The sequence below is a fragment of the Festucalex cinctus genome, chromosome 18 (genome assembly GCF_051991245.1).
Source record: "Festucalex cinctus isolate MCC-2025b chromosome 18, RoL_Fcin_1.0, whole genome shotgun sequence".
NCBI classification, from domain to species: Eukaryota; Metazoa; Chordata; class Actinopteri; order Syngnathiformes; family Syngnathidae; genus Festucalex; species Festucalex cinctus.
The window spans coordinates 2,624,777-2,649,639 of record NC_135428.1 but is presented as its reverse complement, the minus strand read 5'-3'; the positions used below and the strand labels follow the sequence as shown (position 1 = coordinate 2,649,639).

The window sequence follows — 24,863 nt, the reverse complement described above, 5'->3', positions numbered from 1 at the left end:
CGGTACATTATTATGTACATCAGAAATTGTTGGAGAACTAGTTTCAAAATCAGAAATCAAGGCATTAAAAAAACAAAACAAAACAAAAAAAACTCGCTGATGCATCGATGTTTGAACTGGGGAGCCGCACATACTGTAGCAGTCTGATAGATTGTGGCTGGATTGGGGCTAATGCGATTTGAATGCCATTGCACGATGGCTAATGTAAAGTAGCTTGACATTTAAGGAGCAAAGGCTTGTGTGTAATTGGAGCTTTGGCCTTTCAGAGGCGACTCTCGCCCAGATCTGTCAGGACAAAGCCAACAGAGCACCTCAGTGTGAAAAATATCGAGCCCACTAAATGAACAACTGCGTGGGATGAATATTCCTCGACCTGTTTTTTTATTTTTTATTTATTTTTTTTATTGACTGCAGAAGAGAATTTACTCTGCAGCGGAACGCAATTCGCATTGACAGCTCTATTTTAAGTAAAGTGGGAGATTTAAACATATGTGGCAGTCGGGGCGCTCGGCGAGGTCACGGCGGTTGAAAGCGTCCGTAGAACTCATCATGTGATTGTTAACCCCGCCCACGACCTTGAATTAAGTCTTATTTGATTTAATTTGCCAAACTTAAAAAGTCATGAAAAATGTAATTTAAAAGGGGTGTTGTAAAAGGGCAATAAAGTGATAGCGGTTGCCATATTAATACGTAAAATCACTCGTAAAATCGTTAATCTCACTGAGATGAAAGGGCAAAAGGGGGGAGAAATTGCTACGTTAATGACTTTAGCAACATAACTGTGTCGAGCTAAAGGCTACGACAGCCCATGTGGCGCCACAGTCAAGGTCAAATCAAGGACATATGAAGATTTTTTACTTCATCACTTTAGTGTGGGCTTTTTATTAATTTTTGGTTTGCATGTATTCACCTGCGAAAAGGTGTGTATTATTCATATATGGTGGCCCTGAAATGCAAAACAACAGCAAAATTAAAATACGACAGGAAATAGATGAAATAATCAATACGTAAATACAGTACAATAATCCTAAAATACATAAGGCAAATACATCGACCGTTTAATATATCAAAGGCGTCGGGTCAAAACCTTGTACCTTGAAAATAGTCACTGTTCAGGAGAAAACGACAACTAATTCACTCGCCGCCATTTTCACTGAAGCAACCATCTTTGCTCCCAGCTGTTTTACTGGATTTTGACTGATTTTAAAAAGCCCACAGAATATTGAGTTCTATTGCTATCAAAACATGGAACCTACAAAAAGGAACATTCGAGTCTTTTCTTTCATCAGGAAAAAAATAAAAAATATTTGTGTATGTTTCCGTTTTGTAGCAATTAGAATAGATTCATTTAATTGATATTCACATTCCTGGTGAAAACTACCAAAAAGAGCTTGTTGCTGCTCTCATTCTGCCGCCACCTGCTGGCCATTTTTTGTAGTAACTACCATTGTTTTAAGCCACCTCTTCATGTCAGAAGCTGCACCAAAGCCTTCTGTATGCTGTTACTAGTAAACTAGTAATTCCCCACACTGTAAACCATCTGAGTCACTGATTCGCAATGCTGCTCCTGTTTTGGTTAGCAAAAGAGTTGACAATGCCGTTTAAAACAGTTTACTATTTAACGTTGCCACTTGCAAGGAAAAAAAACGTTTTCATGTGGTTGTTTTCTGCGCTGTGGTGTTTTCATTGTTCACAGTCTGCAGAAAACCCCGAGATAACCCCCATAAATGTTTAAAGAGAAAATCCATAGGCTGCATGTGTCTTGATAAAGCCTCAGTTCCGGTCAATGAACAGGAGCAGCTCTGCAGACTGAATGCTGCACTCTGCAAAAATCCACTTTTTTTTTTTTTTTTTCTGCTGACCGTCTGCATGGCGGGTTGATACAGTCATGGCCCCGTAATTTCCCTCCTTGCGCTATAAGAGCGACCCACCCAATTACACTTTACAGACTCTCGTCGCTCGCCTGGATTCTTTTCAATTTCCCCCGTCTGTCAGTTTGAACGGAGATCTCGCGCAAATGGCCCCGTTGAGGCAGCCAAAAATGATGCATCGCGTTCGACGAGTGTCGTATCAAATTTACCTGCGAGGAAACGGCTCCGATTGTTTGCCAATAAAACGCTGACTGCGGCCACAGACTGTCACTGCGATGACTCCAAAGGGAAGGAGGCTAAAAGAACGGAATGAGATGTTCTTCTTATGGACTGAGGTGATCACTGTGTAACAGTCACAATGTTTCTCCGCCTCACGATTGCATCAGATTACTTCTGGCCAATCAATTAAAACAACACCGGTTGAAGCACCTCCTGAGAAAAACGTGGCCCCTTTTTGGCTGAAAGTTTAATCGCCCAGGGTGCCTGACACCACAAAATAAAATCCAATTCTGGCCTGGCAGCTGACGAGTGTCTAAAGCCCAATTCACGCTGACTGCGGAACGGACGCGGTGCGTTTTTAAGGACCGCAATTCACACCGCGTGCGTTGCGTGTCCGGAAATCTACAACCCAACAGACCACAAGATCACATGGGGTTCACCCAATAACAACCGTGTATATAGAGTCCTATTTTGTAAACAATAGCCACACTTGCCTGTTATCACATCGATACACTTTTTGGACATTATTTCTGGGACTTCTACCATGGCTGTTCTCCATGGGTAAGTACATTTTGTGTCATTTTGTCGTGTTTAATTTATTCTGAGCTCATTTTTTGTCTTAAATGTCCGACTGATGTCATGCTACGCTAGCTAGCTAGCTAGCTTCCCTCCCCAAAAAACGAGTTCGCAAACTGTTTTATTTTGAAATCTACCGGATTTACCTTCATGCGACACGCTCGATTTCCTGTCCGGCTCATGTCATTTCCTCAGCTTCGTGAAAATCCGCATGCGGCGTCCGGAAGAAATAGAACGCTTGCGGAAACCTTCCACATGGCCGCGGTCGTTCCGCACCGCACTGAAGCTGGTGTGAATTGACACGTAGACTTGAATGCGTTCTATCCTTGCGGCGTCCGTACGGAGAACGCACCGCGTCCGTTCCGCAGTCAGTGTAAATTGGGCTTCAGGTTCCTTATGTATTGGTCAAGCCCCTTTTACCCCCAGCAGAGAGAAAAATAAATAAATACTGGAGCCGTACAATGGACTGTAGGCTCGATGCATTCCGTTTTGAAATGTTTGCGTAGGAGGCTTCTGTCGAAGCGAGACGTGACTGAGCAATTCCCTTCTCTCCGCGGTGCTTGCGCAGTCCCATGAGGGACTCTGAAGTGTGATGGATTAACTTGCTTTATGAAAACACTCGGCACTCCCGAGTCCACAGATAAAAGCGCGGCATGATAAAGATGTGTACTTTTCCCTGCTTGTTCCGCTCCACTGAATGCCCTTGCTAAATCTGTAAACACAACAACGGCAATTAGGTCTGTGTGTAATCTCGGCAGCGTGAAACCGATTGCCACAGGTAATGAACGCGGCAAGTGAAATGGAGCGTTGAAATGAAAAGTAGCATGCTAAAATAGATCTAATGGTATTTATGATCCCTTCAAAATTGTTTGTACAGTTTGCGATTAACAACAATTACTGTCTCAGTGGCTTGTTTTGACACGGGCTTTACCACATAATGTATTTTTAAACTAGTCTCTGCTGTGTTCCAAATGATTTATGCATGCGGGGTTGAAGAAGTATTTGGAAGTGGTTTCTTACTGGCCTACAGTAAGTAGTGTAGATGCTTTCCCCGCTTGTTGTGGGTATGCGCAACCAGCTTCAGCATTCAGCAAATCTGGGCGAAACACTTCCTTACGGTTGTTGGGAACATTACGTCATAAAAGTATTAGTTTATTCATTACTTGCTCAAATAAGTAACTGAGTTACTAATTGAATTACTTAAGAAAAGTAACTCGTTACCAGGCAAAATAACTATTCACTCACACAGTAAAATTCACACCTGGACATTTTCACAGACGCAATCCCGTTCGCTCCCGCCTGTTTTACTGAATTTTGACTGATTTTGCAAGGCCCACAGAATATTGTGTTCTATTGCTATAACAACATAGAACCTACCAAAAGAAAGATTAAATTATCTTCTTTCATCAGGATATATATATATATATATATATATATATATATATATATATATATATATATATATATATATATATATATATATATTAGGGGTGGGACGATATGGGTAAACCACGATTCGATACTGCGACGATATTTATCTACGATTTTTGATATATTGTCCAAATTTTTTTTTAGCAATATATCACAGTATGTGACTGAAAAAGCCAACAAATGCCCATAAAAAGGAAAATGTCTAATTATGCATATATTCAATGCCAAACTACAATGTACAAAGTTCTGCATAGTGCCTCACTGCCTCTGAGCCTTTTAACTATAAACATTGTAAAGTGAGACAAAATAAAGTGCATCAACATTTATAACATAACACTGCACAACACATTACATCGATATTTACCATCAGTGTATCGATAATTTATTGCAACAGAGAGCGCAACAATATATTGCGATATCGATTTTTTTCTCCCACCCCTAATATATATATATATATATATATATATATATATATATATATATATATATATATATATATATATATATATATATATATATATATATACTGTATATATATATTTATATATATATAGATAGATATTATAGATGCTGACATATTTACTCATGATTATGACTATAAATCACACTGACTGTACAGAAAAAAAAAAAAAGTGTAATAGATCGACACGACTGAAAGTGACCCCCTTAAAATTAGTCTTGACACTCAGCTTGCCTTGTTTGGGTTGAGAGCACATCACGTGCTGGAGCATGTTCTACTTTGATCCAGAAGCAGTCAGCCCACGAGAACGCAGCTTGAATCCCAAGAGCACTCCTGGAGATCATGCGGCGTTTAATATTCATAAGCAAGCGAGGCGAACCAAGATCTTGAGCGTGCCTACCAGTGATGTTACCCAATCTCACACGAGTTTTATGGAAATGTATTCGAAGCTCTGGATACATTATTGAGATCAAGTTAGAGGACATATGCTAAACGGCAGATGTTGTCGTGGCTTAATAAGGTATCGCGCTTCGGGACTTTTCTGTCACATTCGCTTTGCTTACATGTAACGAGCTTTTCATAAACCTTTCGTCGCCTGTCAAATGCATTCAAATGATTATTCAGCTTCATTTTTCACTTTGCATGTGCAGATTAAAGCATTTGTTACTAAATAACCTCGTTGCTCACTCCGGCGTTATTCAGTACACTGTTAGTGTTTCCCGACAAATAATTTAATAAATAATTTGATGGAAAAATTGAACGCTAATAAACGTCAGGTTTTGGCAGGCACGTTGTTGTTCGAAGAAAACAATTAGTAAATAGTCAGCTGAGATAGGCTCCAGCACCCCCCGCGACCCTTGTGAGGAGTAAGCGGTCAAGAAAATGGATGTATGGATGTACACTGGTTCAAAAAAGGACATCAGCGCAATATTTTGTCCTTACCGCATTTTCCGCACTATAAGGCGCACCTAAAAGCCTTCAATTTTTTTCAAAAGCTGCCCATGCGCCTCATATGTGGATCAATATTGAGCCGCAACAGGTCTCGCTGTCAAGACACTATCGGTGACCCTGCACCATCGGTGACGCGCGTGCGTCTTGGATCGCTAGCTAATGCTAATGCTAATGCTAATACTTTACCTAAGAGAAAATAATTAAACAGCTGTTTATTCATTTAGGGAGTGAATTGGGTTGTCAGAAAGCTGGTTTGTAATCTATTAATAAAGTTTGACTGACCTGACTGTTTGGTTGACGTTCCCTTTAGAACAGCACCATCTAATGGATGCATAACGTAACCCCAGTCTCTAATGTAGCGCCTTATATATGAAAAAAAGTTTTAAAATATGTCATTCATTGAAGGTGCTCCTTAAAATGAGGTGGACCTTATAGTGCGGAAAATATGGTACTTAAAATTACAGTTTTGTCATGTGGCCCCTCGGGAGCAGTGTTTAAAAAAATTTGGCCCGCTAACTCTTAGTTTGTTTGTTTGTTTTTGCTTTTCTCACCTCTCCAAGTCTCCATGACACACAGCCGAATCCTCTTGCAAGAGCACCTCACTGTTGCGTCACTGGCGCCGAAGTCACAGCTCATTAGTTTTTTGGATTATGGAGCTCTTCCAGGGAAACGTACGCCTCCCTCGCACGTAACGCACTACATATTTGCTACACATACAATTCAAGCTGAAACAACGTCCAATTTAAAGATTTCATTTTCAAACTTCACTGAACGTGTTATGTACAGTATCACTGAACGTGTTTCTTCAAGACATTTATTCCTTCCAGCGGCTAAATTTGTAGAACATACATCAAGTTATCACCACAAGTACTGAGTTGAAGGGGGGGGGGGCACATTATGTAGTAATGTAGCAATCAGCTTGTTCTTTGTCTTTCCCATGCAAGGCTGGTCGGAACAGATGGCTTGTTCAAGGATGGGTGAACATTTACTAATATCGCTCACATTCATTCACACTATTAAGGATGAATTAGATCATGTTAAGTGCCTCAGCAAAACAGCTCAGAATAAGAGAAACACATTGGCAGGCTTCATCCATTGCAACTTGTCGTATGACGTGAAGGCTAAAAATGGTTATTTACCAACTTTTTTTTTTTTTTTAAATAAAAGTCAACACATAGGCTTAGAAGAGATTCCATCTTATGCTTACAAGGTAAGTCGTTTTTTGTCTGATACAGTATGAAGGAGCTGTGATTCCATCGCACTCGATGAACCTGCCGGTCCCCGATGCTCAGATAACAAGGACAACATTTCTCAGGGCTTTTAAACACTTCTTGGGGACTTATCTGTTGCAGTGATGGCCTGTCCACACCAATTCAATCCCTCACCTTCTTGTTGATATATAATGGTGGTGTTGTTTTTTTTAAGAAGCAGGCTTTTAAAGACAATACCTTATTTTTGAAGTGGCTAAAGAAAAGATGACTGAGTTTTTAGGCCATGAAATCAACATCCTCCTTTCTACTTTCAAAATATTTGTACTTTTACAGACAGTAATAGCATTCTTCTTTCCAGTAATAAATAGCTTTACAGAAGGTAATTGTATTTTGCGCAGAAGGAGGAAGGAAAGCCAATGCTCTTATCAGATGGTGTGTTTGTGTATTTGTGTGTGTGTGTGTGTGTGTGGTGGCTTTATTGATGCTTGGTCGGGGAGGAGTAATTGCAGCTGGGAAAGAAACAGATCGGAGGTGAAGGCCGAGATAGTGGCTGTAATCTACGGGGGTGTCAGCCCAATGACACGTGAAATCCACCAGTCCCTTTGATGAGCAAAAAGCCCATTAATACGGATTGGGAGCGCCATTGCGCCCATCTACGCGTCTCCTTTACTTCAATTCCTGCCACCAAACCAAATAATTACTTTCTTAATCGTCACACGTGTACAAAATAGGTTCACACTTTAGAACTGTAAAAGGGGGTTCACTTCCCATATAAATATTGCAAGTCAACTTTAATCTCTGACTAGTAACTCAAACCTCACATTCATATTAATCACAATTCACTTTTATTTGTGTTTGCTATGGAGGACCAAAAACGACAAAAATGATAAATAAATAAATAAATAAGGATATTAAAAAAATGTAATACAAAAATTAAATACAAAAATAAATATATGTTGTTTTTATTTGCATTTGTATATTTGTTTTGTATTTAAATTGATGTTCCAAAATGGTATACAGAAAGCTGATTGCATTCGTTTCAGCTGTTGCAGTAAACTGGGGAGGACCAAAAAATGGCCATATAAAAAAATAAATAAATACATATAAAAAAAAAAATATATATATATATATAATTAGAAAATAATTGAGTACAAAAAATAAATATGTTGTCTTATTTCCATTTATATATCTTTTGTATTTAATTTTTGAATGATATATTTTTTTATCTATTTTTAAAAAATATTTTTAAAATTATATATTTTTATATATTTTTAAAAAAATAACAAAAAATATATAATTCAAAAATTAAATACTAAAAATAAATATGTAAGTTGGTTTTATTTCCATTTAAATATATTTTTTGTATTTATTATATATATATATATATATTTGGGCATTTTTGGTCTTTCATAGTTTACTGCAACAGTTGAAACGAAAGCAGTCAGCTTTCTGTATACCATTTTGGAAAATCAAGAGTTAGGTAAAAAAAAATAATAAAAAATAATAATAATAATAATAAATTTAATACTGTAAGTCAAATGCTAAATGTTGCTCAAACACAATTGGGGAAAAAATGCTTCGGAATTTTCCGTCAATTGTTTGCGATTTGTGTGAGGTCACGCCAAGGGCAGAGGTGGAGGATTCTGAGCATGTCCAGGGCCAACAGTTTGGAGAAAATAATGTTATCTCGGGGAAGTGTACCTGTCACTAACCTGATTGTGGTCCTTTTCTTCTCTCCATGGCAGATTGATGTTAAGTCACAAAAGGTGGCGGTGCCTAGACAAAGCGCAAGGCCTCGGGAATTAGTTCCCTTCCGGGAGACATCGATTTGCTTTAAGTGCCCACCACATATTGATGGACTGCTGAGTGGAAAGTCCAAAATACGTGGCGACACTCACAAGGCTTTCTGTTTTTCCCCTCTGGCATTTTGTGCTTCATTCAAGAACAAAAGATTCAGAGAAACTCATCAGAGGTTGCAATTTAGTGAGTGCTTTTAATGCCCACACTGAATATGGATGATTGTTTACATACTCACAGAGATGCTAAAATGTGATTAATACCACCGTATCAAATTAGTATGCCCCTCCGTCAATCATGACAATGTTCTGAACTAGAGTCTTGTATAAATCGAATCAAAGTGTTTTCTTATGACCCATTTTTCTGTGAGGTTTTTTTTTTCCCATTCCTCGCAAATATCCAAAGGAAAATTTAAATGAATTAAAACCAATCCAGGTTTTTTGTGTTAAGAAATCCTTTTGCGGGAAATAAATCATCAAGTCTTACGTTGCTAACCTTTTTCCTCAAGTCCTGCACTTCGTTCTTTCAGATGTCTTCTTTTGCAAAGCAAATCAAGCGATTGTGCGCAGAAAACTTCGCAACCGTCAGTTCCGATCTAACAACTGACAAAACAACCTCTGTCATTTCTTCCACAAAAAAACAACAAAATAAAACAAGGGAACTTGTTGTTATTTTGCAAAGGTCATCAAGCCGCCCACAAGCATGACGAGGTCCGCCATCCTGGCAGTGGTGGAGGTGAGGCTGGGAGCCATCACTTCAGTTAACAAGCAAAAACATCTGTCCCCCGTGCTCATCATTAACCCCGGCGGCCGCCGTGCTGGGACACACGCTGAGAATCGATGCGAGCGAGGAGCCGCGCCCAAATAGCTGACAAAACTTTACATATCTGCGGGGAAGGCGAGTGATCCCATTACAGTCTGGCGAAACGGCAGCAGGATGACGCTTGACATTTTTGACGTTTTTCCAAAGTGTCTGTGAGAATAGTGAGAAAAGCTGGAATGGATATTTTTCCTTTTGCGTCTGGTGGGAAAGGGACCGTACTGCTGTAAAAAAAGAATGACATGGAAGTCAACCATTTTAATACCATATTTTCCGCACCTAAGAGCCTTCAACAGGTCTCGCTGTCAAGACGCTATCGGTGACCCTGCAGATCGATGACGCGCATGTGTAGAAGATCCCGCCATCTTGGATCGCTAGCTAATACTAATACTTTACCTCAGAGAAAATAATATAACAGCTGTTTATTCATTTTGGGAGTGAATGGCGTTGTCAGAAAGCTGGTTTGTAATCTATTAAGAAAGTTTGACTGACCTATCTGACTGTTTTGTTGACATTCCCTTTAGCGCAGCACCATCTAATGGATGCATAACGTAACCCCAGCCTCTACTGTAGCGCCTTATATATGGAAAAAGTTTTAAAATATGTCGTTCATTGAAGGTGCGCCTTATTGTGTGAAAAATACGGTATGTGGAAAAGTGGCCTAACGTCTTACCATCAGAAAAAGTAGCGTAAATTTAGTCCATAGCGTTAGTTTGCTGTAACCGGCAGCCATCACGCGAGCGTTATTTTGCCGTGAATGAATCTGATTTGCCGTGAATGTTTGTCGACATTTACAAGATTGCACGGCGCGGTCGCAACGTGCAATCTGATGTCTTTTTTTTTTTTTTTTTAATGTATGACAGCGTAATGCTGTCAGGACAAATCCCCCCCCCCCCCCCCCCCCCAGCACCGATATCCCATTTGTGATATTAACAGTGATGTAAGTAATTCCTGACCCCTGTCTGAACTTTCTCACGTACACATAGAGCTGCAGTCACTTTTACACTCTCCAAAATATGAAACAGTGCAATTGAGACGGAATTAGAATTCATTTCCCACTGAACTAAATATATGGGAGAAAAGCAAAATCCATAACTGCAAAAGGTCCTGGAAAGTATTGCATTATAAATCCAGCTATATCCTGCAGCAAGAAAAATCTTCTCCTGAGACACAGTTGCATAACATTGCAAATAGACTGCAGACTACTTATTTACACAAACTGGGGTCATTAAGCCCTCACCAGCTCTCCTGAGTCATTTTTGGCTCACTCCAAGATTTATTTGGCTTCATTATGTTTGCATGGAAAGGTGCCGCCATCAGTTCTATGAGACAGTTTTCTCGCCCATTAAACCTCTTTAACACATTGCGCTTGTTCCTGCGGATAATACCGCTCTGTTTATATCCATTTGTTCCACTTGCTCTCTGGTCTGCTGTCACATTACGAGGTACAGGTTGTCAGACATTAGGTTCTGGTTTTCCCCACACCGTACATTGTAGAGTATATTTTTTGGGTAACACATTGTTGACTAAATTTTGAAGTGCGCGAAAAACTGAAGACACGCCAGCATAATTTTACAGTACTGCTGGATTTTTGCTATTCGAGTTGGCGCAAGAGTAAACTGAAGACTGTTCAATTAAAATAGTGTCTGTTATGCGCGGTCACGCATTGACAATTTAGCCAAACGTTAATAGGACGTTACTATTAGAAGCTAAAGCTAGCACCGCTGTGAGATGACGGCGCTAATTTGCGCTAACTAAGTGACGTTATGAAACGTGCCGAGGCTTCGGAGTGTCTCGACCAAAAGTGGGCGTTGCCAACTTTCTCATCCCGAAATAACGGGACAGGTGCACGGCATGGCGCCATGATGTGTGAAATCAGTGTATATTCTGATTAGATTCTGATTAAAGTCTGTACATTCCCTTTAATCCTTACTGCAGGCCACCATTATGTAACCTCATACAAAACCTCAAAGAAAACATAATTTGCCTCTTTACCTTTAAAAGGTAAATCAACCCCCCCCCCCAAAAAAAATTATTGACGATAATACGTTCTATGCAGCCCCACTAGTCGAAATATGGTATTCTGGTCAATATTGTATTAGTGGAATATGAGTTAAGCAGCAAAATACTGCAGTTTTTAATCAGTATTAGAAGGAGGCCATTTTACCACTTGCTGTCGAGTGAAACAACCAATCACAGCTCAGCTTCAGAAAACAGATGAGCTGTGATTGGTCGTTGAGCCCTGAGCAAACTGCGATGTCACCTGAAGTTGACAGCAAGTGGCAAAATGGCCGCCCCCCTGAGATGGTTTAAAAACAGCTGGATTTTGCTGCATAACTCAAATTACATAGATATAATATTAATCAGAATGTCATGTTTAGACTAGTGAGGCCACATATGACATATTGCCAAGAATGTTCAACTACAAATGATCAGTGGCGCTCTTGCCATTAGGCGGCGGATTAAGCAAATGAAAGGCGCGCTCGTGAGCAAAGGGGGCGACAGGGAGAGAAGTTTTTTTTTTTCTTCTTCTTTTTTTTAAATCCTATGTCAGTCACGTAAACTTGCGCCTTCTGTTACAAGTAAAGCATGGCCAGCCAACCACATACTTCCTTTCAGATGTAGCTTTGATTGACAACTACGGCTAGCCAATGGGAGGGTGACGCACGCTTTGGAGACGTGCATTAGCCAAATTTACTTCCGGGTTAGATAGTCGTGCGCTTTCGCCGGCCGGCGCTGACACAATGACCACCAAACGTCAAAACTCGATCCAGGATGACATCGCTGGGAATTCTGCGTCCCCTGGTCCACTAAACGACGTTTATAAGTGAGTGGCAAACTTTTGTTTTGATTAGTCAAGCCACACAGCACGGACGAATTGTAGCAATAAACAGTAGCTTATGCGGCTAACAGACCCACGCAGTCGCACAAACACAACAATAATTTTGGAGCAGAAATTTATTTATCACTAAAGAACAGTTGCAGTTCAATGTAAGATGAATTCTCTCTTTTTTTTTTATTGCCAACTTTGTTAATGTTGATGACTGTCACTAAGTTCTAATGAAAAAAAACAGCACTTTACACATCCTTTTGGATTGATATTTTGCTTAATTTTTCACTGCACCCATATGTCGTTTCTCTATATTATCGACATATTTCAAATCAACCTTATTTATAAACCACTTTCAAACATCCATTGATGCATACAAAGTGTTGTGCATGGAATAGAAATCAGTCTTTCAGTAGAGACAAGTGAAAGCAAATAACACAAAATAAAATGAATTCTATTAAATATATGTAGGTAAGTATAAAAGCAAAAAATATAACAAGATGTAGGGAAGTGATTAAGTCAATAGAATAAGTATAAATAAATAAAATAACATATCGTACAGCCCTAAATCCAAAAAGCAAATGAAGGCAACTGCTAGCCAATCAAAACCACTATCAGAAATCCTGCCTAGTAGGGGTGTTAAAAAAAATCGATTCGGCGATATATCGCGATACTACATCGCGCGATTCTCGAATCGATTCAATAATCGGCAGAATCGATTTTTTTTTTTTTTAATTATTATTATTTATTTTTTTTAGGATTCACACCTTGAGCATGGAAGAATGTTATATGAACGGCACATTAAGCCTTAATATTTTATTTCAATGCTGTTCAAATGTGAAACAGATTGCAAACTGTTTGTGTACAGTGGCTCACGGTTATAAGCCTCAAGTTTTAGATAAATATATTCATACAAATCTTACAGTGTACATGTACAAATTTACTGATAGTATTTTCTAAATTTGAATGGAAAAAAATCGCAACAATCGACTTATAAATTCGTATCGGGATTAATCGGTATCGAATCGAATCGTGACCTGTGAATCGTGATACGAATCGAATCGTCAGGTACTAGGCAATTCACACCCCTACTGCCTAGGGTGCCAAGTTGCTTCGGAACGCCAGTGCAAATGATGACAGACTTTCTGACACGGTTGAACATAATGTTACACGATGTGCTGTCAATGGAGCACCACGGGAAGCTCCGCGTTTGCCGGGCAGGGACATTAACAGCGACAATATCTCAGTGGGCGCTCCGGCAGTCACGTGGAGGTCTCTTGTCTGAGGCCACCGAACATCCTCGGAGGAGATAATTGATGATGTTAATGGAACGTGAGCATGCTTAAGCCCTCGGAAGGCAAGCGAGGAATCTCGTGCGCGGAGCTCGTCATCCGTCTCACAGGTTGCAACTTGCCCGTCGAAGACGACAGGATGCCTGAACATGCGCTTTAATTTATGAACTGATTATCGCTGATCATCTTGTCATCTCTTTACTGCCGGCATTCACTAATTAAAGCATTTTGACTCAGGAAAAAGTCAATTCAGGAAATATGCCGATAAATATTCGATCTGCATCATTTCAATTAGATTAAAATTAGTGCTGTCAAAGTTAAAGCGTTAACTAATTAATTAATCACCAAAAATTATCACATGAATCACGTATTAACGCAGATTAATCGCACTATTAATTTTGACTGCAAATGATCCTTTAGCTTGACAACGGATGGCGACGTTAAAGGTAGCACAGGTTGTGTTTGAACAATAAACATAACATGCATTAAAGTGAAGCGTTTAATAAATGTTTGCGTGTAACATTCAGAATATTTGTTGTCAAACTGTCATTTTTTTCCCACTTTAAATTATGCAAGTAATTAACTGATTAGAAAAAGAGGAGGATGAGACGCTAACATTCAATGATGAAAAAATTAACACATAAGAGGTACATTTTAAATTTGGTGGGCAAAAAATGTTGCTAAAAAGCCTTTTTTAATTAAGCGATTAATCAAAATTTTTAAGATGTGATTAATCTGATTACAAAATGTAATCGTTTGACAGCCCTAGTTAAAATGTTGGCGCAAGCAAATAACAGGATGTATTGTCACCAAATTGTTTAAATGCTTGATTTGTTTAATTTAACACAAATACATTACACAGACAGCGAGGATTTTTGCAATTCTATTTTATCGGGAAATGTTCCTCACTTGGTACGCCGCGAAGCAATTTGGCCGGCAGAGATTTACGCGACGGCCGCTGAATTTCAACTTCCCTGCGTGTTCATTAAAATGCAACACAGTTTGTAAAGTGTAAAAGCGGTTTTTCCCCATCCAGAGGGCAGCCTTAATAAAGGTGCTTCAGAAATATGCAAATACGCGTGCCTGCGCATGGACAAAGTATTTTCCATGCAAGAGAGCGTACAAGCGGAGAGAATAGATTCTACAATGGTGCAAGGATTTGACTTTAAAGAGGAGTTTGGGCAAAGTGAGTTAACATGATTATAAAAACCAATTACTCGTTCTCATTTTTACGTTCCATTTTGCCTTCAGCACATTGTGCATTTCAGTTATGCTGCTCCGATACAGTGACCTCTCAAACACTGTAATAACATAACGTCATACAAAGACAATTTATTTCTCTTTCCTTTTCCGGGAAAAAAAAAAAAAAAAGTATGTTTACACTACAATTGCAAACGGGTTTGCAGGAACGTGAAGAGTAAAAAAAAAAAAAAACAATTACAAAAGTGTCAATAAAACACATTTTTTAATTCTCTGCTTTGAATATGACTGAATTTGCATATTTTCTGTTCAAATAGTTGTGAGATGAGGCAGCGGGCGGCTGGCCTCTCCTCAGATTGCGCAATCATTCACTAAAAAGGCTCAAATAGCACAGAGCAACATCTTTTAACTTTAGAGTACCACAACAGGAGGATGTTGCTAAGTTTTCAGACACTTTTAATATACACTCTATTTTACCATAACTTGGCTAATGTGTTTAATATTTATGTTACACATTTTACTTTTGATGATCAAATAAAAACACAGATTTGATTTCGACGTTGAATGAAAAGGACCAGAAAGAAAGACAAGTCTTTATTTTCTCTGCCCCGTTTCACCCCAGAGTTCAAAATAATGTATTTAAATCAAAAGTTTTTGACATACTATATGACGGGGGCGAGGCATCAAATGTAGAGTTTCAAAACTCTTACTTAACGAAGCATCGCCAGTTGTACGTTTAATCTAGAGCTACAAAAATTGGTACACATATGTAACAGACTATGATCTACAAAAAAGTCTTTTGGTGCCATAGGCTAAACCTAACAGGAAGTCCACCATTTTGATTTTCTTTGGAACATGTTGCCATTTTTTGGGACCAAATAGACTCTTTTTCGAGTAATTGAATATGTAGAAGTGTGATAATTTGAATACTTCTGTGAACACCTGATATCATCAGTGGCAATAGCCGTTTGTGATGTTGCTTAAGGCAATGGCAATTTAGGGCTAGTGTTTTTCGTGGACATGCTTCCTTGACTTCTTCGCTCCAATCTGTATTCTTAGGCGAGCGTCGTTTTTTTTGTAAAAGCCCATTTTTCCCGCCTTGATGTCTCGTCTCTGCCGCTGTGCCTGCTTGATGTCCCCCGTCTCCCCCAGTCGAGCTTCTGTTCTTTTTTGCCCCGGGCTACGCCGCTCTGTGAAGGCACAGATGTGACGTGTAGGGCTTGTGCGGCGAAGAGTGATGAAGGTTTTGGCACCGGAGCAGAGGTAACATAAAAGCGGCTTGTCAGACGTGGCGCTTTACTGCTCTCAAACAGACGGCAGATCTGTTATCACAAGCTTTTGTCATCATGTCTGACAGACATAAAGCGCTCGTCAAATAGACGGCAAAGTTGCAGGATGCGATTGTCTCTCGTCCCGGCGGAAGTGTGACAAAGATTCTAATTCAGAAGTTAATTTAGCGTCCTGTGTACTGTGTTTGCCACCCCAACTTTTATCGTCCTCTCTCTTTTTTTTTTTTTATTAAGCTACAAGAGTAGATAAATGATATTGATTTTCAGCCAGTCTGAAAGATGTTATTAAAAGCTGATCTTGGATGCTCCCCTAAAGCTGCAGTTGCTGTCTCACTCTTTGGCCATTAACCAGGATAATTGAAGGACTACAAATAAAAAATAGGGCAGTGCGTTTTCCACCTACCTACAGTTTGTCAACCAACACGATGAGCATTTTAAATTGAACCGACAAAACAATTTCAAGGTGAAGTGTCCCTGTTCTCGCTTCTCTTGAATTTGCATCTGATGAAAGCCGCGAGCATGCACAACGGCCGAGAATGTGAGCCACTTGATTGACGAACCTCAATCTCATTAGATTGACGTGAATGAAACTAATACACCTCCATTTTTAAAAAAATAATAATGTTTCATGAAACAAAAACAAATTGTTTAACTCATTTGCTCCCAATAACGTGTAAAAAATTTTTTTTTAAATGCAAGTGTCCCAAAGACGTATTAATACGTTTTTTTTGTTTTTTATGCTAGAGCATACAGACGGCTTTGATGCAGCCTCTCAACTGCAAAGAACGGTTGCAGAAATGGTAGTTATTACACAAACGGCCAGCAGGTTGCAGCAGAGCAAAGGAGATCAACCAGGGCCATCTAGAAAAAAAATCTCAATTACTTACAATTTTGAATAGATTTGTGAAAACTGGTGAAACTTAGCTCTCTTCTAATGCTAATTGCTGCAAAACGGAAACAGGTGGGATACTCCCAAATTTCCTCTCGTGGCTGCTTTATGATCAGGAATTAGAAATGGAAGAATAGAAAACTGATAATAATTTCATGCAGTTTTAAGAGAAAATGCAAGATTGTGATATTTCTTTAAAATGTGCTGTCATTGTTAATGTTTTGAAAATTTATGTACAAAAAAGTACTAGTAGTATCAGTATTGGTGGCTCCTAAGAAAAATGGTTTGAAACATCTCTCTGATAGTCAAATAATGCTTATACTGCTTATAAATACAGTTTTTCTATTAGAGCTAGCGTGATGCAAATACCGCATAAATGAATATTTTTGCAACAGAGAACATTTGAAATCCTCCTGAGAGGTAGCATCCCCCAAAACACAGGCGGTTATGTAACAATATTATGTTTTGGTGCGTTTAGTGGAGTTTTACCCCTGAGCTTCTTGCTATATCTTTTAATAATCCCCTCTTTTCTCATAAATGCAAAACAATTATGACACACCAAGTAAATGCCTTTTGGTTGTACACCCATTGTGGTAATATATTCTATAGTCCTTTTTTTTTTTTTTCTCTCTTGCTTGAACACGCCATTGGTGAGGCAGCGTCACCTCAGGCACGGCGATCATCATCGTAAACGTATCAGAGCTGCAGCAAGTGGAATGACAATAAAGTCTCCCACTTGTAATAGGACGTCGTCAAGAGTCCTTCGTTCTGCCTCGGGCTGCCGGAATGGCCCGTGTTATCTTTAGCATGACGGCGATGGCACTGACTGCAGCATAATTTGATTGCCTTAATATGAAATTCATTTACAGCACCGAAGGTGATGCAGAAGGTCATTTGCACACGCGCGTCAAGGCGAACGTTGTTCGCGCGTTGACGGTCGGAATGTGCAAGGTTAATCCCAGCGCGCTAATGTGACACGTAAATGACAGTGGTTTCCTGTAAAGCAGCGAGAATCAATTTTCAATATGCAGCCGCCTGATCTGACCCCCCCCCCTAGTGGCAGAAAGAAGCCCCTCCCCCTACCCCGGCTCCCGACTGTGTGCTCAAACCAGTCCAAGCGCGAGGGCTTGAATAAATCTGCATTCAATTATGGGATTAGCTACTGTTTAAACATGGCTTCCTGTCTTTACCGCCCATCCAGCAAAAGCGTGACTGAATGAGATTTTGGTCAACTATGTCATGTACATTAAATGTTACATTTGGTAAATGTTAGAAGATAATGGAAGATTAGTTCTTTTTTATTTCTCTTTTTCCATCGTGCACGAATCATTCAGTTTACGAGCTGAATTTTGGCCACATAGTTTTTAACAAGTTGTTCTTTAACTCATTTACTCCCAATAGCGTATAAATACGTTTTTTTGTTTTGTTTTTTATGCTAGAGCATACAGAAGGCTTTGATGCAGCCTCTCAACTGCAAAGAACGGTTGCAGAAATGGTAGTTATTACACAAACGGCCAGCAGGTGGCAGCAGAGCAAAGGAGATCAACCAGAGCCATCTAGAAAAAAAAAAGCTCAATTACTAACAATTTTAAATAGATTTGTGAAAACTGATGAAATTTAGCTCTCATCTAATGCTAATTGCTGCAAAACGGAAACAGATAGAAACATACTTTTTTTTCCTGATGAAAGAAGAGACTTTAATTTTTCTTTTGATTGGTTCCATGCTTTTATAGCAATAGAACATAATATTTTGTGGGCCTTGCAAAATCAGTGAAAATCCAGTAAAACAGCCGGGAGCGAACGGGATTGCGAAATGTGAAAATGGCGGCGAGTGAATGAGTTAAAGAGGTCTTCAATCCCATAATTTTACTGACAATAGTATGTTATGTATATCTTCACTAGTCTAAATATGGCATTAGGATTATTATTGTGTTTGTGGAATATGAATTCAACAGCTAAATTCACCCATTTTTATCCATCTCAGGCAGCGGCCATTTTGGGTTGTGCATAGCATATATTATTGTTCAAGGGATACGTACTCATTGAGCCATTTTCAGTAGTCAGTGTCGTGTGGTCGCAAGTGCTGCCAAGTCAACGACAGGGACAGGAGACGAGGATATACGAGGCATGGACCTCTCCGACAAAAATTTGACAAGAAGTTATCTGAACCATTGTGGGGGCTTTCGCCTCGACAAAACCGAAACCGACAGCTAACGTTTGGTTAGCGAGCGGTTAGCATTCGCGCATGTAGCATGTAAACACGGACTTTTTGTCAGTCCGTGCATGTTAAAAGAATCCCATAAATAATGATTAACTTAAGTAATTTCAATCACAACTAATTCTAAGCCCATATCACCAACTGCCAGCAAGTGCAGTCAAGTATGACTGGCAGAGCCCAGTTATGAATTCTGCCACAGTCAGCGGACCGTCTCACATTCCACAATTCACCTTCTGAACTATTTTCGATGTCAGATTCAGGTGCATCCCTCCTTTTTTTTGTGTATTACTACAAGATCATCAGTTCCAAAAATGTGTGCTATATCTAGGAACGTCTGTGAGTGACATTATGAAAATTAGTCGCGCCAACAAACACTTTTCCTCCACTCCTAACCCCGGGTTTACACCGGTTGCGGTTGCGGTGCGGTTGCGGTGCGTTCCGGCGACGCAAGCAATTAGATTCCATTCATTGGAATGGTGCAGTTTACACCGCTTGCGGGTGCGTTGCGTGTCGACTGCGTCTCAGCTGCGCCGTGCCGCAGCCCTTCCGCAAGGATAGACCTATTTTCTATTTTTGCCGGACGCCGCAGCGGTAGGCCTCCGGCAAATGGCAAGGTAGCACAAAACACATCGAGCGGGACAGGAAGACCGACGCAGTTTCGAAATAAATTTCCGGTTACCTTTCAAGATAAAACACTCGCCAGCTCCTATTTCGCAAGCATGCTAGCAAAACGTGATGTGGGCGTAGACGGGCCTGGAGTTAACGTGCGAGGTGCTCATTCACGGTTTAGACACCAGCGAACATGGACGAGGAGAGGTTTATATTGGAGGTAGAAAGCCACAAAATAAAAAAAGTCCACCTCTCTTTCTGCTTCTCTGTTGAGCACAGACTTTATGTGTGTTTGTCGTTGTTTTTAATGCCACATGACCGCGCGGTCACGCGAAACACGGCAGGAAGTGGTTGGCGACGGAGCTGCCGGACCGCAGCTGTGCGGAGCCGGTGTGGATTGGCCAAAAAATTGACCCGTCCGGAGCACGCAGTCAAGACGCACCGCACCGCACCGCAGCCGCACCGCAACCGCAACCGGTGTAAACCCGGGGTATGTGCTCTGGCCATCTCCGAAGAACTTAAAAATCATCTGTAGTCAGACGAAACTCTTCTACCTTTTAACTTATTCATGCTGCAGCACTGCCGTGAAGCGCTCCCTTCGCTAGCATCCCGTTTGAAATTCTGATAAAGGATTGCCTGAACACAGACAGACAAATTACTCTTTATGCAAATTCAGGGGGGGGACTGCTAGGAAAAACAGTGGTAAATGTTTGTCGATTATGCCAACAAGAAGTAGTAGAGGAGGTTCACAAAATACTGTATTTCTTTGCAATATGTGCCTGCATTTACCGTGTACACGTTCTTGTTCATCTGCATCAGACCTCTTTATTTTAATTGTAGGCTAATCAGAGAACATTAGCCTGAAAGAAACGGGTCAAAAAACATGTCACAAATGTAACCAGGTGGTTAGATAGGACGTGAGTTTTCCCGACGGTCCCTAAATGCGTCAGCCCGGTTATATCCGCCCCACTCTTAGCAAGCTAATCAAGCTGATGTGAAACACCCGTGTACGCCGGGCACTTGTTACTCGTCGGTTGGCCATCGCTAGGTAAGCAGCTTTTTACTTTTTAGCCTGAATTTAGTCTTATTATATATCGTTGTTTGATTTTTTTTTATTAGGAAGTCACGGAGTGGTCTTGGGAAAGCTGCTCAGTTGAAGCGTCCGCTTGCGTGGATTATTGCTACAACTAAGGTACATGAAGTGTATAATCGATTGTGTATGTACTTTGTACCTTGTGTACTTAATAGGTGTTGTTTAGCCAACTCTCATTCATTCATTGGTATAAAAATTAAAGCTCTCTTTTTGTCCCTTTTAGCTAAAATGTAGCATTAATATTAAGTACTTTTAAAGCACTGATGCACTTTGGCTAGTTGTATTTGTTGTATGTAATTTTGCTGTTTTGTTTCCTTACTTGTTTGGTGTGAATTACTAACATTTTGATTGGATCTTAATTTACCTCATAGTTTGCTGTGTTTTGTTTAGAGCTGTCAAACGATTAAATTTTTTAATCAGATTTTTCACATCTTAGAATTTTGATTAATCATGATTAATCACTGACTTAAAAATGCATTTTTTTTCCCACAACATATTTTGCCTGCTAAATTTGAAGCGCACCTGTTACGTGTTAATTTTTTTAACATTTAATGTTACGAGGATGTCTTCAAAAATTTGTATTAACTGCACATGCTCATCCAGAGATTTTCTAATCAATTAATTATTTGCATAATTTAAAATGGGGGGAAAATTGACCTACGGCATATGTAAACATTTATGAAATGCTTTGCTTTAATGCGTGTAGTTCTGTTTGTTGCTCAAACTCCAACAGCTACCTTTAGTCATTTATTTTGAATTTTGGCAGTTTTGGTCCTCCATAGGATACATCCTGGCTGTGTTCAGGCACAAAAAGTGTTTCAGAAAAATTCAATGAAGTAGAACCAGCGTGATTCTGTGTTGATGAATCGTCTTGTTGCTGTGGTTTATCATGTGGCAGCTATCCAACATTACACAAACACTTTCATATGATTCTCTTTATATGTTCCTCCAATTTATGAAGCGTATCATGTTCGCGTGAGCGTCGTGCTGTGTTAAGAGCCGAGCGCCATCTCGCTGTATCTGGGCCAACCACCTGTCAGAGCGTCTGATGGGAGAGTTTTGTAATCTGACAGGTAATCTGGCCAGCAGACGCGGTGGGAAAAAAACCCGACTCCCAGCGGCTCGGCCTCCCTCTGCCGTCTTCAATCTCCTCTCGTTTCAGGCCAAGATGCGCAAGCCAACCCAACCCTCAGGTACGTCTAAACAAACAGATACTTCATTGTGTAATTAAAATGGTGTCTATAAGTGCAGCGAATAGCCCCTATGGGCCCGTTTGCGGTGGAGATAAATACTCCTTTGATAATAGCCTTGTTAATGGAAGCAGGTAGGTGTATTATTATTATTGTAGCGTTTGATCTGTTTATTCAGAGGAAGTCGAGCTACTCGGAAAAGACGACATTCTCTAAGGGCACTTTTGACATCATCTCTAATTGAGCAGCTCAAGTAGCAAATGGGAGTTCATCATAACGCTGTATGGTCATTCTGCTGTGCTTTGCTTTCGCCTCTCGTCGTTTATTGAGAAGCAAAGATGAAAACGAGTGATTATGTGAGCGAAGCCTTGGGAGAATCTCAAATAGGATGCATTGGAGCGAAGGGAAGTAATCCGTGAAAAATAAATTGTACGGAGGATAGCGTTTCTAAATGTTACGGTGTAAGCAGCTTTAGGGCAAGCACAGTTTCATTCTCCAATTATGAAGCGTCTCATAAACAAAACTGCGGCCTTTCATGAAACACTGCTTGAATTAGCTTTCACGGGGGAATTTCGGGGGCAACAATCGCCAAGTGTTGAGATAAAAAAGAAAACTGGCAAGTTGTGGAACTCTCACGACAAAAAGCGCATTCGATTTTCAGAGCAAATCAACGTATGGCAAGTTCGCAGAAAAATGGGAGCACTTTGTTGAACTTAAATGTCTTTAGCTCTTTTGTACGTATTTTTTTTTTCAATGTATTTCTAATTATGTGAAGCAAACTGAGTTATGATGAGCTGCCTTTCCTTTCCTCGTAGTTTGGATTCCACCCCATGGGTAATTCAAGTCAAATCGAATTTATGCGTACAGCCTCAAAATCATAAAAGTACGACGGCGTTTTAGTGCCACGTACATATATATATTTTTTTAGGGGGCGGGGGCAATATGACGAGAAAAAAAAGTGACAAATTTGGCACTTTATATAGTGGCAAATTTGCTGGCCATTGTTAGTGGGAGTTTTTGATTCCACAGCCCGTTGACCAGGCAGCCTTGCACTTAGACGTTGCACTGCCTACTGATTAAAAAGTAGTTGACGTCATTTAACATTTATGGCGGCATACATCGTGATTTTACTCATCGTTATTAAACGTTTTTGACGGTCAAAGAGTTAATAAGCCCTCAAATTATGTAACTATCTGCCAATTTTTGTCATGTGAGTAAGAAGTAACTGTTTGGTAACTCTCCGTTGGCAAATTGGCCCCTTCTATTGATTCCTTCTCGCGGAGGCAACTTTAATCCATGGGAACATTTATGAAGAAGTCGTTAGCAAATGGGGCAATAGCGTGACTGAACATTTTCTCCGTGAAAGCTTCGCGTTTCAGAGGAGATTACCGTCATTGCTGCTCGATAGACACACGCACGTACACACGAGCTAATGCAGCAGAATTGTCTCGGGAATTAGCATTGAGAATTTTAACAATGCTTACAAGTGTTTGAACAAAAATCCGCTGCGTTTTGAAAAGAAAGATAAAAATTCATCCCGCCATTACAGACATTGTTAGATTGGGCATTTGGATGAACAGAAACGGCGAGAATATGCAGGCAAATGAGGCAGGTATACAAGAATAAAGGGAAGCCAAAGTGGTTCCAGGTGGTGCACTGTGATTTTAACAGGGGGGGGAATAATTGGATGTATTATGAAATCATAAAAGATTCATTATAGCCGCCAAGCAGGAAATGGGATGAGAGGGCTGTGTTTGTTCGCTGTGGCGTGATGTGCAAATCAGGCGCCAGAGACGGGAGGATGTGGAAATCAAATAGAGGAAGGCTAAGTGGCTTGGAGACTGTCTGTCCTGAAGGAAATTAGTCCAAATTCCAACGTCGTAATTTTGTGATAAAGGCCACATTGCAGTGTTTGAGGTATATTAATGGATTCATTTTTATTTATTTATTAATACGGTGCAGATAGTTGTGACTGCATTTTTTCTATAAATAGATGAGAAGGAGACTGAATTAATTTGTAACATTGTCAGTAGTTAACCCCACAATCTGGTATTTAATGGACCTTTAAGACACACATTGAACACGATTAAGCTAATATACCGTAAATAGCGAGTGAAGAAACTGAAACCTAATTGAGTTTCTCATTTAATAGACATATCTTTATTATAGGGAGACTAAGTACATATTCATTCTGACCTAATTGTGTGTCTTCCAGAATAGGATCCATAGATTTTTTTTTTTTTTTTACGGTATTTGGCTTTTCATCTCTTCAGGTTCATGTTGAGCCGCCTTCAGGCGACATCTATTGAGCGTGTTCTTGCTCTTGCTGACTGAAGCAAACCCTTTTGACGCTGATGATTCTCAATCATTTGCTACACCGGGAGGAAAGAATGTAAACGTAACCTGTACTTAAAACTCCTTCTCAGTCTACACCTCTGGGCTTCTGTTAATGTATGGTGGTGTTTTTTTTTTCTTTTCCTAACCCCCAAGTCTGTATTTTGTGTTTGTTTTGTCAACAACGGGACGTTTTTGTGGACAGACGGTTGTTTAACCCTCCAGCCAATCACAGAGCGGGGGGTGGGGGGGGGGGGGGGTGTTGAAGACTGGGCTGGGCGAATTTGATGTCACTCCCGCGGCAACTTGACAGCACGCACGGATTCAGGCTGGTGGGGTGGGGGTTTAGGAAAAAAATCACTACCACACGTTAACAGAAGCCCAGAGGTGGAGACTGAGAAGGAGTTAAAGCGTTAATCAACAGAGAACGCTCTCAGTACGGAATTTTTTTTTTTTGTCCTGAAAGATGTTTATTTACTAAGTCATTTCATTTCTGAGCACATGATGATAACACAATAACTGCTTCCACCGAAGCACAATGCAACACTCATCGCTATGCTCCAAATATTAAAAGTGACAGGCCC

The 24,863-nt window shown here is 40.0% G+C and overlaps 1 protein-coding gene across 9 annotated transcripts in view; it reads left to right on the top strand.

Moving 5' to 3' along the window:
- Window positions 1-12,038: 12,038 nt before the first annotated feature.
- Window positions 12,039-24,863, top strand: part of auts2a (activator of transcription and developmental regulator AUTS2 a) — a 298,303-nt gene continuing 285,478 nt past the window's right edge. For 6 of the 9 annotated variants that reach the window (XM_077504573.1, XM_077504581.1, XM_077504580.1 and 3 more), the window contains exons 1-3: window positions 12,039-12,162; window positions 20,782-20,854; window positions 21,829-21,948. The gene's annotated coding sequence lies outside the window, so the exon portion shown is untranslated. Of the gene's footprint in view, window positions 12,163-20,686; window positions 20,711-20,781; window positions 20,855-21,828; window positions 21,949-24,863 lie in introns of those variants that run through there. The other 3 variants (XM_077504574.1, XM_077504583.1, XM_077504577.1) reach the window with 3 other exon arrangements.